Source organism: Dermacentor silvarum, chromosome 3 (assembly GCF_013339745.2).
Source record: "Dermacentor silvarum isolate Dsil-2018 chromosome 3, BIME_Dsil_1.4, whole genome shotgun sequence".
In the NCBI taxonomy this organism is placed as follows: domain Eukaryota; kingdom Metazoa; phylum Arthropoda; class Arachnida; order Ixodida; family Ixodidae; genus Dermacentor; species Dermacentor silvarum.
In genome coordinates this window covers 55697651-55710761 of record NC_051156.1, presented here as the reverse complement: position 1 = coordinate 55710761, position 13111 = coordinate 55697651, and the positions used below count along the sequence as shown (strand labels likewise).

The window sequence follows — 13111 nt, the reverse complement described above, 5'->3', positions numbered from 1 at the left end:
TAGCTGGATCTCTGCATACTTAACTAAGCGCACACAATTCGTCAGCAAAAGCGATTGCCCTTCAGATGAAGTGCCGCGTACTTCCGGTGTTCCTCAAGTCAGGCGTACTTGGCCCCTTGTTATTTTTTACACACACCACACACACACACACACACACATATATATAATATATATATATATATATAATGCTCGTGACAATATTGTAGAAGTAATCGGTGACCCCGTTCTAATAATGTTGTTTGCAGAAGATTGTGTTTTATTTACTGACATTAAATGCCACGAAGATCAAGTCATCTTAAATTCTACCCTTCAGAGCATTCATTCATGTTGCCAGCAGTGGAAGATGGAGCTTAACACTAATAAAACAGTTTCTATGAGAATAACTAAGAAAAAGCACCCTTATGATCTTGCATCTCACCCTTATTCAAAGTCGAGGAATATAGGTATCTGGGGATTATCATAACGCATGATCTTTCCTGGAACAAGCATATCTCTACAACATGTGCTTCAGCTTTAAGAAAACTTGGTCTGCTCAGGCATAAATTAAAAATGGCACCTCCGGAAACCAATCTGTTGGCTTACAACTGTATTATAAGGCTTACAATAGAATATGCGGCAATTGTCTAGCACCCGTACACGAAACGCAACATCGATGCATTGGAAAAAAAATCTGCGAAAAGCTGTACGCTTCATATTCTCTAAATATTGTCCAACAGACAATCCCTCACACTTAATGAAAATGAATTACAACACTAAAATTGCGAATGAAAATTCGAAGTATTTGATTCCTCTATCTACTTCAGAATATTGACCTATCTATCTCTTAATCCCCAGCAATACATGCAGCCGCTAACATGGCGATTGAAAAGGCACCGGTATGCCAAATGAATAACTCCGTATTTTGCCCCCCAGGACGAACGCCTTTGAGTACTCCTTGTTTCCTCGCACAATAACTGAATAGGAATAACTTGCCCAATCGCTTCTTAATTTTAAAACTGGAAAAACTGAATGTGTCGACAGCTGAACAAGCAATAGTTGAAAAATTTTGGTACTTTTTATTTTGTTTTGGTGCAGGGTTTCTGGAATTGGTTATTTGTTAATTTTCCTACAAGCGTTCCATTGTAATTATTTCTTGTTATTTTGTTTTGGCAGTCACGTGCTCTTGCATTTTCTTGTTTGCTTTTTTTGTACTTCTGCCCCTCCTGCAAATGGCCCTGCAGTATTTTCTAAATAAATAAATAAATGAATAAAAAAAGGTTCCTCTAGAACAGCAACCTTACGCTTCTGTAGCCACTTCAGAAACACACTGTGTATGTGTCGCCTTTTAATGAAGGTTTTTCACGCAAATGCGTCCGTGAAGAATGCAGTGCGTATGCGTCGCTTTTCAATGAACCTCTCACCAACTTCGCTGACTCAGTATGTGCCGCTGGGTGGGCAGCAAATGAGGGAACAATATTCAGCGTTCGCAAGCACCAGCTGGCCACGCTTCTCGTCTCGAAGGCGACGCGCACTTCTCGGCAGCCCCACAAGCTTGCACAGCGTGGCCAGAAAGATGCGCGAGAGGAGCCTGGTTACCGCATTACCGTTTCTCGTCGTTCGCACGCCCCGGTGCCCCATGAATATGGGACGCCACACAAATGCTTCGCGGCAGCGGCGATCGATGGCGCCCAGTGTTCACAAGGAGGCTGGAAACAAGAGTCCCGCTGCCAATACACGCCTCATACATAACTGATTTGGACAGAGGAAATACGTTGTGGCACTGTATTGTTTCAATGCTAAACGCATCACCGTCTATAGGCATCGTGAAATAGTTCTGGCGGATGTTTTTAACGAGAGAGTAATATAGGGCGGACAAGGAAGGCAAGACAATTCATAACCTAATGATGACCTAGATACGATATAGGCACGAAGTCTGACATGGAACAGGCATCGCCTATGCACGGGGGTGATATATGCCCACTAGTGTTAAGTGTATGCGCAGCGGACTGAAAAACCAGAAACTCCAAGTGTACACCCAAACTTAGTTTTTAGGCGAATAGCTTTCTTCGGCTCCTCAGAGCACTTTTCTTTGCTTGTGTATAACCGTTTGTATGGCCAGTTCCCGAAAGAAGTGCACTTTAACAAAGCGCCTCGAAGCGCTAGCAGTTACGAGGGAAGAATGCAAGGAACTTGCGTGTAACGCACACGTCAGGTGTTTCAAACCGTTCATTTGGCATGGTAGACTCATGCGGGTGATGGCGACATAATCGCACCGCATCAGATACTTGTCAATAGATAAAGAAGCAGCAATACCCTTAACATAATGATGCTGACTAGCCTGTGCAGTAATGGGGCACTCAACAGCTAGATTCTATTTTGAACCGAGTAGAAGACTCGTGCTATTACTCGAATTATAGAAAACAAAAGATAGTGTTCCTCCCTGAATGGCGATGTTAGAACGCTTGGTCACACTAAGAGGATTTCAAATGTAAACGCCGGTGACCACACGACTTCCGACGTATGTGCCTTGCACTGACCATTTTTATCGTAAGCGTTTTTTGGCCCTTGTCATGTGTTGAAAGGGTGCTTTATATTAGCAAAACCGGCAAAACAAGTAAGTGTGATTGTGGCCATGGTTACAGCAGTGGGCTGCTCTGCTGGAAGTCAAAGGTTCGATCCCACCATCGTACATCACCCAATTTGGAAGTATGTAAGAAAAAAACTCCAGCTGTGCCCGCGGCTGCGTCACTGTGTGCACGAAATCGCATGTGTGTGAGTGTCTATATAATTAGGCAAATAGCTTTCTGGAAGCGGTAAGCTACTCGCTTACATTGACAATTAACGTCGATGGTTTTTGTACAATTTTTTTACTGTTACATCCACGTATAATAATCACGATCAGCCAGAGACTTTTAACACGAAGTAAATATTTGCAGGTCATTGAAAAAGAATTGAGGTGTAAATACTATGGAAAATATATTTTACTCGTTTCTTCAATGCCATAGCAACTATTTATTTTATCCAATGCATTGTTCAGAAACGCCCTGATAATACTATATTACTTGGTGCAAACACATCTCAGCTTCAAGAAGCCATCGCAGTACCCTGCTCGGCGACTAATACGTCTGCAGTGTTCGTTGCAGCTTGATTGCGAAGGGCATCCGAAGCCACGACCTGAAAAAAAAATTGAAAACAAAAGGAATTTGAAAGTGTGCGTTTTCTAGTGTATCGATGAAAGTTGGTGTAAATTGCTAACTAAAACAGGCTCTCTGTTCTTTCACGCTCACAAGACGACGGAAATTGTGTTCATCTGCACTCGCTGCGGTGATAGCTTACATAAAGTGAACAACCTCAGCTACAAGGCTTAGATTTACTGAAAGCACAGGGTGCGCGTGTTCCCTGAGCACATTTGCAAGTGGACACGGGGATAATCGGGGAGGGGGGAATAGACGCTTGCACAGAGTTTGACATTATGCCCCATAGAAGCGCTTCAATTATGATTTTTATTCATTATTCTTTCTATACGGAATACACTGGCGTCTTCCTAGCCATGCGGCGCGCATATGCTCCAGCGAAAAAGCAAGGCTGCAGGAGATGCGAGAGATACCCGAGATATTGACCCTTTTCGCGGAGCAGTTTGTTTTCGAGAAACGAGATGGCGCTCACGGCGGCGCGCCATACGTCTCCTCAGCGACCGCGCACGAATACGAAGCCATTACCGCTTCTGCCTTGCTTCTGTGCGAACAGCTGTCGGAAATGCAACTGAGTTTTCGCTAACACACTGCGCTCCAATCATGCTAGATTGAATCATGTGGATTGAAGATCGTGTGCAGTAGTTGGCTGCAAGAATAGTGATTGGCATGTTAAGGAATAGAATGAATCTGTGTGGCCAAGTTCGCGGACCGCTGCTGCAACTGTCCGAACGTGTTACCGGCACTTCGTGATGTACGGCTTTCTTCGAGGATACAGAAATTTGCTCATCCGCCAGCCTTGTATCGCTAACCTTCAAAGAATGGGCTCCAGCCCCGGTACGCCGGCAAGAGTGAGTACCGCTCGTTAAACAATGACAAAGGGAGTAGCGCCGCTTCCTGTCATAGTAAGTTTCTTGCACGTTATCTATACACATCTGTCCCAAATGGCAGGAAAACTTACGCCCACTCTATCGCCGACGTATCAAGAATAAGTGAATGGGCGCACACTTGAATATATGCGCACTGTATACGCACAATAAATGACGGACTACACCGATGGCGCACGAATGGTCGAAGCTGAATGTTTCGTGACGGTCCACAAGAGTAAGCGAGTTACTAGCTCTAATATATATTTGCTACGAGGTATTACAATGTACAAAACAGCTACGTTTCAAGCCTTGTGCGCAGCAAGAACAAATCTATCGGAACTGAGCACACCCGCGAGCGATTAGGCAGAAAATAATCAGATAGTGGCCGCACCGAGGAACTTCACCTGAGTCAGAAAACTGACAAGCCACTGCTTCAGAATATTTGCCGAATAAAGAACAAAGAGGAAAACACACTAATCCTGACTGAATTCATGAGCGGAATGTTTGGATAGCTTGGAATACATATTTAGTCCCGCTTTTAGAACAAGCACCATATACGCTGCTTGCGCCGTTTGGGCATAGCTTAATCAGCTCCGAAAGCGCTTTTGCATGTTCTCTGAAGCTGTGATCAAAGCTTCGTGTCGTCCACCTAGTCACCGTCTACGATATTTTCGAAAACAGAGGTTTTCTAAGCCGCGCCGGCGTCATACACTTCCATTGTAAACAAGGAGGCAACGGAGGCAGTTGAGGCAAGCGATGGACGCGTCACCACGTGATCAAACATGGCAGCGCCCACGGGATCGCCACGAAAAGGGTCAATATGTGGAAGCAGTTGCCCTGTTGCTTTCATCACCAAGAACGAAAAGATTGCGCTGGTCTCTAAGCAAAAAAAAAAAAAAACATGAAAGTTTAAAGGAAACGCGACTGAAAAAAAGAACGAGCCCTGTATCAGTGCGGCATTGTCGAGCGTTTTTCGAAATATGACTAGCTTGTTGAACCCGTGCCAGCTAACAAGCTACGCAACGAGGTCGTGAACGTAGCGGACAGCCTAGCAGATGAAAAATTCCTGAGATTTGCATACAGAATCCCCTGCAAGGACTGCGACTTCACTTCCATCGGAGAAATAGCGAATTACATTACACGACTCAAAGAGCACAATCGTGACGTCTCGAATGGTCATCATTTGTCCAACGCGCTCGCGAAACACGTGCATCGGTGCTAGCGCGGAATCGATTGGGATAATGCGTCAATTATCGCAAAAGATAAGAACGTGGCAAGGACGCTTCCGCTCGAATGACTTCTGATACATGCGACACACAACACTATCAACCGTACGGATGGCATCATGTCCCGGGTTTACTTTCGTTTCCTCCCGGACGTGTTAAGCTTATACACAGCCTACCACACTATGTCAGCTGCGTTGCGAACAAATAATCCATAACGGTTCCGAAACGTAAGCAATAAGGTTGATTTGGTCAGTACCGGTACTATTTTGTTTTTGGAAAACATGCTACCTCACTACACGAGCTGTCGTTGATCTTTTGACTATGCTCGAACACCTAAGCGATGGCAAAATTGTAATAATTAGGGAACCAAAGCGAGTAATTACAAGGTATGTTTGTGTGAAAGTAACGTTGCTCTGTTATTTGCGCTGAGATAAGTTTAATTGATTTACCGACCAGACACTCTGGTAATCTTCGGTGGGGTTCGCTTATTTTCTAAGAACTAGACTGGGCACAGCAAATACTTACGGACTCTGTCGAGTGGAGTATGCTCGTTTTCATTCTCCGTACGGTTTCCAAGAAAATGCTCGTCTGCCAGGAACAAATTTAGTTTTTTTAATACAACTGCATTAGTGCCTGCATGCTGATGAAAATTGTTCTAATAAAACTTCTATAGAGAATGGTCTTTGTCATGGGACGTTCCCGTCTAGCGGAGTACGGGAACTCCCTTTTCAGCGCTTTCAGCGTGCTTGCAGATTGTCTGGTTCGAACGTTTAAATTCAAGTATGAATATCTGTAAATAGGTGCGGCTTTTAAGATAAAGAAACATTAAAAAACAGTGGTGGCACCAAATATGACCGCCAGCCAATTTCCCATGAAAAACTGCCTCAAAGTTTTCATAACATTGTAATCAACACAACTTATTATTTTTTTTCAAACTAACCTTATGACTCGTAAAGAGTGTCCGTTTTATAATTCATCTGCAAGAACCGCGCGTTCACCTTGCTCTCACAGCCCTTTTATTTACAAAAACATCTGTATAGTTTAAAATAAGCACCATGGGCAATACACTGGTTGATGTGGTGCCTACACAATGGAAAAGTGTGTGGCTAGCGAACATGGACAAAAGGCCACTTCTCTCAGCCCAATATAGGGTCGAGCATTTATATAGCCTCGACGTGACGTGGCTGAACCCTCCGATAGCGGCCTTTCTCGGAAGCCACATTGTTATATTGACCCCTGCCTACAGAACAAGCGTAATAAAAAAATCGGGCAGAGTGCATCCTTTGGGATGAATATGTATATCTATGGTAAATCGATGTCCTTCAAGTCATGTTGCATATGTAGTTATTATTTTGGTGCGGGATAATTCATAATTAGTAGAGACTTTAAGGGATATTATTGTGTTACGTGATCATGGAGTGTAACTTGTCTGTGTAAGCACAGGTTGAGTGAACCAAGTTGACTACTAGGACAGACAGCTGTCAGCACACGTAACTAGTTGCCGAGGCTAGTACATAACTTGAGCTACTGGGAAGAACCGCGTAAAGACGATAGTTTTTCAGATAAATGCTGAAGTAGACTAACCATGCTAACAGCATCAAAAGGTATTTCTTATAGGTGGTAAAATTTCCTTAATGTTCAATGACTTGTTTACACAAACCACAGATGTTATAAGCCTATATGGCAAACGCAGTGGTAAAGCAAAAAGCTTGGTACCTGCAGGCGCCACCTGAATCTCATAAAGATAGTTCACATCATTTATGTTGCATTTCGTTTTGGTGAGATGTTTAAACAAATTTGCAGTTTTGCCAATGAATGTACCTTTGCTTTAAAAAAAGAAGGCGGTGGGAGTTTGAAAAAGTTAAAGGGAATGAAATGAAAATTTGCTAGGTGATTCGCGGGCTCTCAATGAATAATGGCATCCTGAAACATGTTGATAACAGTGAATACCCAATTAATACGCAAGGTCATTGACCATGTTTAAACTTGTAGCTTGCCCACGATTTATATTCTCTTGGCAACCCTATTGAAAATCCCAGCATTGCCCATCATTAGTTTTATGCTGGGCATGCTGCATAGGACGATGGGTACGATGGAATTCATCGTGGGTATGCTGGGTGGACGGTGGTGATATAGATGGTGCTGGGTAGATGCTGGGTAGATGGTGGAATACCCGCTGGGTGACTCGTCTCAATGGTGGGTCTACTGGGTGGATGGTGGGTGAACGGTGTGCGTTCTGGGTGAATGGTGGGTGTACTGGGTGGATGGTGGGAGTACAATGGGTGGCTTAGAGGGTTTCAGCAAGCACTTTCAAAAATGTTTAAAGGTTGCCTGTGGTAGATAGCACAATTCTAATTAATGAGCTGGTGCACTCGAAGAGGCGGATATTACTTTCAAAAAAGAAATGCATAATCAACTATGCAATTAAGAAAAAAAATTAAGTTTTTAACTAATTAGCTATTGTCCCATATTCCAATTGACAAATTCTAGCCGTTGAGTTCGCAAGGCGGATGCACGAATTATCAGAATGACACCAGTTAGGAGATATTTGTTTATAAAATATAAATGTATTGGTTTCCTGTGGCAGATACCACAATATTCCAGTTCATGATCTGGTCTACTTGAAGAGGGAGACATTACTTGCACAAAAAATTCAAATCTTCAGTTCAAGTATCAGTGTTACACTTTAAGCAGTTAAATCAACATTGGAAGTGGTTTATTTTCTACCATCAGTTAGATTGAACTTCTTCAGTCACAGCTTCTTTGAAACTTCATCATGTTAAGCTCAATGTTCTTACCGGCGCCCAAATTTTGAGAGTGATGCCTGGTTTTTACTCGAAGGTGGTTGCATCCTTTTTCTTTTCTACATAAACATTAGGTTTTTTCTCAAGGGAAACCGCCTGTGGAATGGTCTTGAAACTGAATCTGATTAGTGTGTGGATTGAGAAGAGTGTGTATTAGGAAAGTCAAGCTTCTTTCACGACTGCCTTCTCTGCAAAACAGCTGGGAATGTGCTTGCATTTTTGCCGGATTAAGTATATTTATATGTTGCCAAATGCTACACAGGGTGTTCATTTTTATGTTCATTTTGTGAGATATATATATTGAATAAACCAAAATTTAATTTTTCAAGATCGCATTTACCTTCATTTGACGAAGACGAGTCGTTATTATTCTGCTCAGTTGCTCCAACAACTACAAGAATCACTGAAAACAATATGAAAGAGAATTTTAATTACGGGAGTAAACAAGAAATTAGGGCTGTTTGCCTAAAAGTCCTTGTCCTTTTCTCATTAAAGTTGAGGATTAACATTTTGCTGAATGTGCATTCGTTGCTTTCATGATTTTTTCATGACACAATGGATCAAAATTGGGGGCCAGCGACTGTGAGAGTTCTGTGGTGCCACTGATGAGTGAACTGCTAGTGGCGACGAAAGTAATGTATTCTACTGTTCAGCTCCACATTGGGCCAACAAATATAAAAGCTAAATTTCATAGAAACAATGGTTGATTAGAAAAGGAACAAGTCAATGATGTATACATGAAAATAGAGATATTCCACCAATTGTTGTTCTTGCGGCTTTGGTTTATTTCGAACCAGTGTTAGAATTGCTTTTTCGTTAGTTTTCACGTTTCTTTTCTGTGTCCCATGTGCTTTTGCAGCGTTTTCCTCAATCATACATTCCTATTTTCGTTACCTTGCTATGTGTCTTGTATAATGCCCAGCGTAAATGCTTTGAGAGCAGCCCAAAAGTTCCAAAAGATGTTCCGCATTACGATTTTCTTTGTGGTTTTATGCTATTCACTTCTCAAGCTTCGATTACCTGCAGCTGCCAGCCAATATCCTATGATATCAGAAAGGAAAATGACTTCCTTTATTTAGGATGCTGTCTAATTGTGAATACGGACAACAAATTCTAGTTTTTCTGTCTTAAAGTCCTTCATTCCAAGACCGATGTACGTTGGGAAATAACCTAGCTACCGACCGTTCATGATTATAATCACATTACGCGCGAAGCTTGGCATACTTATACGAGGGCGAATTACTAAGTCCTTGCCCCATTTTTTGAGCCAAATTACGGCTGTAAATGCGAAGTCAAAATTCCCATTGGTGGACCTTTCTTGGACCAGCCCGGCCATATCTCCTGGTTGCTCCGTGGCACGGCGCTGCTGTCAGTTGTTGAAGATGGCGGTTGTGCTTCACACGTCCACGGCGTACGAGCAAAGAAGTGTGATTCGTTTTCTATGGAGCAATGGTTGAACGGCCATCGAAATCCACAAATAAATCTATAATTGGGGAAAAGTGACTCGCTTTTTGAAGGCCCGCTGAAGGAGTTCCTGGCAGGACAGTGATTCATGCAGCCAATACAGCTGTCCGACGGTGGTACCACAGTCAGCCGGACGAATTCTGCCACAGGGGCATCTCTGATTTAGTGCTGCGATGGGAGAAATGTCTAAACAGTTGTGGGGCTATGGAAACATGGTGTAAGGTACGTGAATAGCACCTATATTTGTAGTTACATGTAGGAACCTTATTTTGGATAATAAAAATAAGGGCGAAGACTTTCTAATTCGCCCTCATACGTTCGCATAGTTAATCGATATGTCTGCATCACCTTACCATGGTACCGCGACGAGAGCAGCGCACGCAAATTGTCTGCGCTATGTAAGACTGTTGTCGCAAATTGCCTTGGTTATATTTGTCGATACTCTGTTTTAGAAAGCTATAGAATAGCACAAGCGCACCGTGGCTGCTTTTGTATCGGTCTGTTCGCTCAACAACAGGTTTTGCGATCTAGAATCCAAGGATGTGATAGCAGCTACAATCCCCCCAATTCTACGTATGCCGGATACGTAGCGAAATTATTGCCTAGACTAAGCTGCTAAATGAAATCTAATGTTAGCAGGTGAAAAATTAGATGCTTGTTTTGGCACTCTTAGAAGCCACAAGATGTACGAGTGGGTACATGAAAGTATCTTCGAGGTATTTTCATACTGGTGGTCGTTACTTATAAGACCTTATAATATGGTCAAGTCAATTTGTTTAAGACCCCATGAACATTTATTGTTCAGTGCTTGAGCGCTACTTTACGATTTACTTATGACCCTCCGGCAAGAAGACATCTAATACGCTGCACTTGTTTTTTTTTGCAATTTCTCCTTAGACGGGCTAATCATTTACGTAAGTCAATGGCCATCGGTTATGTGCCAGCAGGGATTGAAACAGTGTTCGACAAGCATAAACTTCATATTTACATTTCACATTACATGACATGGGCTACTTGACTTTGTATTCATTGTCTAACATACCGGCAACAAATTACGGCCTGAATAAAAATAAAGTATGCACTTACCAGTAATAGTGACGAGTGCGAGTAGAGCGACAGGAATCTTCATAGCGAAGCTTCGACAAGCACCACCGACCTTTGAGTTAAAGTTTGCGCGTAATAGAAAGAGAAAAATAGGTGTTTTACTGCTTACATCAGGGTGGCTTGAATAATGTGCCTTTCACTATTATTCTTGATAGGTACTACTATGGCGCAGGATAAAGTGACACCGGCGCTGAGTACTTTCAAAGCGATTATCACGTCAGCGTTCTTATCACCGCTATCAAGCTGCCTTGATACTCCCTAGACGGCGAGACGCATTCAGCTACGTCATTCATGAAAGTCAACGGTGACCGCTTGCTGTGGCCATTAAGAGTTATCCTGTGGTATATGTCGATTATAATGATATTTATTTACTTCCCGTCAGTGATCATTGCAGAGGGATGTCAGACAGGCATATAATATGCTGAGCCATCTGCCATCCCCAGTCATAGCTTTTAGGTTCAACAAGCCGTAGCAGCAGTACGTTCGGTTTAATTGCATACTCCAAATTCAAACTTTACTGTAGAGCTGTTATGTCTGAATGCTTGGCGTACAAGATATTCTGCTCATTTCTGTACCAAAAAGGACATCAATGAGCGAGAAATAGAACAAAATGGGAACTATCATACAAAGCAGCGGATCAGCAACATCAGACATCGAATAACAATTGATACTTACTTCTGTTCTTGGAGAACGTGCATTAGGAAGGACTACAATACGCGCAAGCTTATATAAGCGTAGGCGACACCATCAGCAACTGGTTGAGATCTCGTGACGCAGAACTCAAACGTCAGCCGGGAGACACGCGGAAGAGCGAGCTTTCGTATCGTAGAGTATGCATTCCATGAAACACACTTGCAACACTAGTGCTATATTTTGATGATGTTCGTAACGCTCTTACCCCTGCGCCCCCGCCTTCTTTTATTTGATTCATGATAGCCGTATAGCAGGGGGGGGGGGTTCGGTTTGCGGAGGCTGCAAACGGCGTCGCGCGCGAGATGGATAAACTTGTCAGGCGGAACCCTGCGGTTGGAGCAGGGCTCTGTCTCCAAATGGGATATACGACGTATATTGCAACTTTCACTTCTGTAAAGATACCACGACTTAAAGGCTTGTGTAAATACTGGGTACTTACATTTAAAGCCTCACTGTTTCATGCTTTCGTGTACTCATGCATGATTGAAATCACTCATACGGTCTTCCTTTCCTTCTTATCTCCTCTGTTCTAGCGCTTTAAATTTGATTTTTTAATGTTAGCCCAAATTTTATTTCTTCTAGGCTTTCATGTAGTAAATTGAACTATCCAACGAAACACAATGGCTCTTTGCTTGTGCGCATAAATGCTTTTCCTCGGAAATCTGTGCCAATGTGGAAGCTTTCAGCAGTTGAAATAACACCTTCCTAAATCTTTTAAGAAGTAAAGGTACGCTTATGGAGGGAAAGTATCGAGGTTTATTTGATATTGAGATCATATACATGCAATATCAAACAAAACTTGCTGACGACATTGGCCTGCTACATCGGCGTGGTGAATAGTATGTTAAGGGCCCTCTTTATTTACATGAATAAATTAAACTCAAAATCTCCAAGCTACAGAGCTGTTATGACATGCTTAGGTTTGATCAGTGCAATTTCCTCTAGAAGAGAACTGACGCAACATTTTTGCCCAGCTTTCGTTGCTCTTAAATATCATCCGATTCCATAATCATGGTATGACGACTCAATTTTTCGAACGTTCAACGAACCATGAATTATAATGTCTTGTAATGTGACATATTCAAAACGCCAGCCCGATTTCTTGGTGTAGGGTTTGATTACAAGTCAATGGTGCAGGTCACAAAAAAATGCGGTTGGGGGTCATGTGGTATAACTAATGCGTGGGTAGGTGCAGAAGCCCAAGTATGGTGATCAATTTGTCGATTTGGTTTGGTTTGGTGTCTCTATATATATAGCAAACCCACTACGGGGGACTGGCCAGAGGGTAGAAAAAGTATGAATACTTAAATAGGATTTTCTTACTTAAGAATGAGATATTAAATGAATTCTAAACGTCAATATTAACTTTCATGCTATAGTACCCCAAATTTTGAAGTTAATATTTTTGTTTTCTTGTTGTGGAAAGTAAAACAGTAGAATTAGCATGGCAGTCTCCTTGTTTCCATTACAAAGTTAAATATGGCATCACATACGTTCCTATTGCAGTGTCCTAGTGCCGACGCCCCCAGAGACAGAATGATAGGTAGCTTAATGGCTAATCCAAGTTGGTGGAGGGGACCTTCTAGAATTCGGTTTCTATGCACGGTGAACCTACGACACCCTATAAAAAATTATCCATAGTTTGGGGTTCATTACAATAAAAACATTGAGGGGAAGGTGCCAAACCAGACCTATGGGAATATAAATTAAGCCTTGGTACTCGGCAACGCATTCGCGTAAATGAAACCTCGAATTTTCTTGTTGAACACCATCTGCTGTGC

The 13111-nt window shown here is 42.4% G+C and overlaps 1 long non-coding RNA gene across 1 annotated transcript; it reads right to left on the bottom strand.

Annotated features, from left to right (window-relative positions):
• Nucleotides 1-5790: 5790 nt before the first annotated feature.
• Nucleotides 5791-10695, bottom strand: LOC125943788 (uncharacterized). The gene is made up of 3 exons (XR_007465894.1): nucleotides 10620-10695; nucleotides 8410-8472; nucleotides 5791-5853 (listed from the first exon to the last, which is right to left on the bottom strand). It is a non-coding gene; the product is annotated as an uncharacterized LOC125943788 (long non-coding RNA).
• Between the last annotated feature and the right edge of the window lie 2416 nt (nucleotides 10696-13111).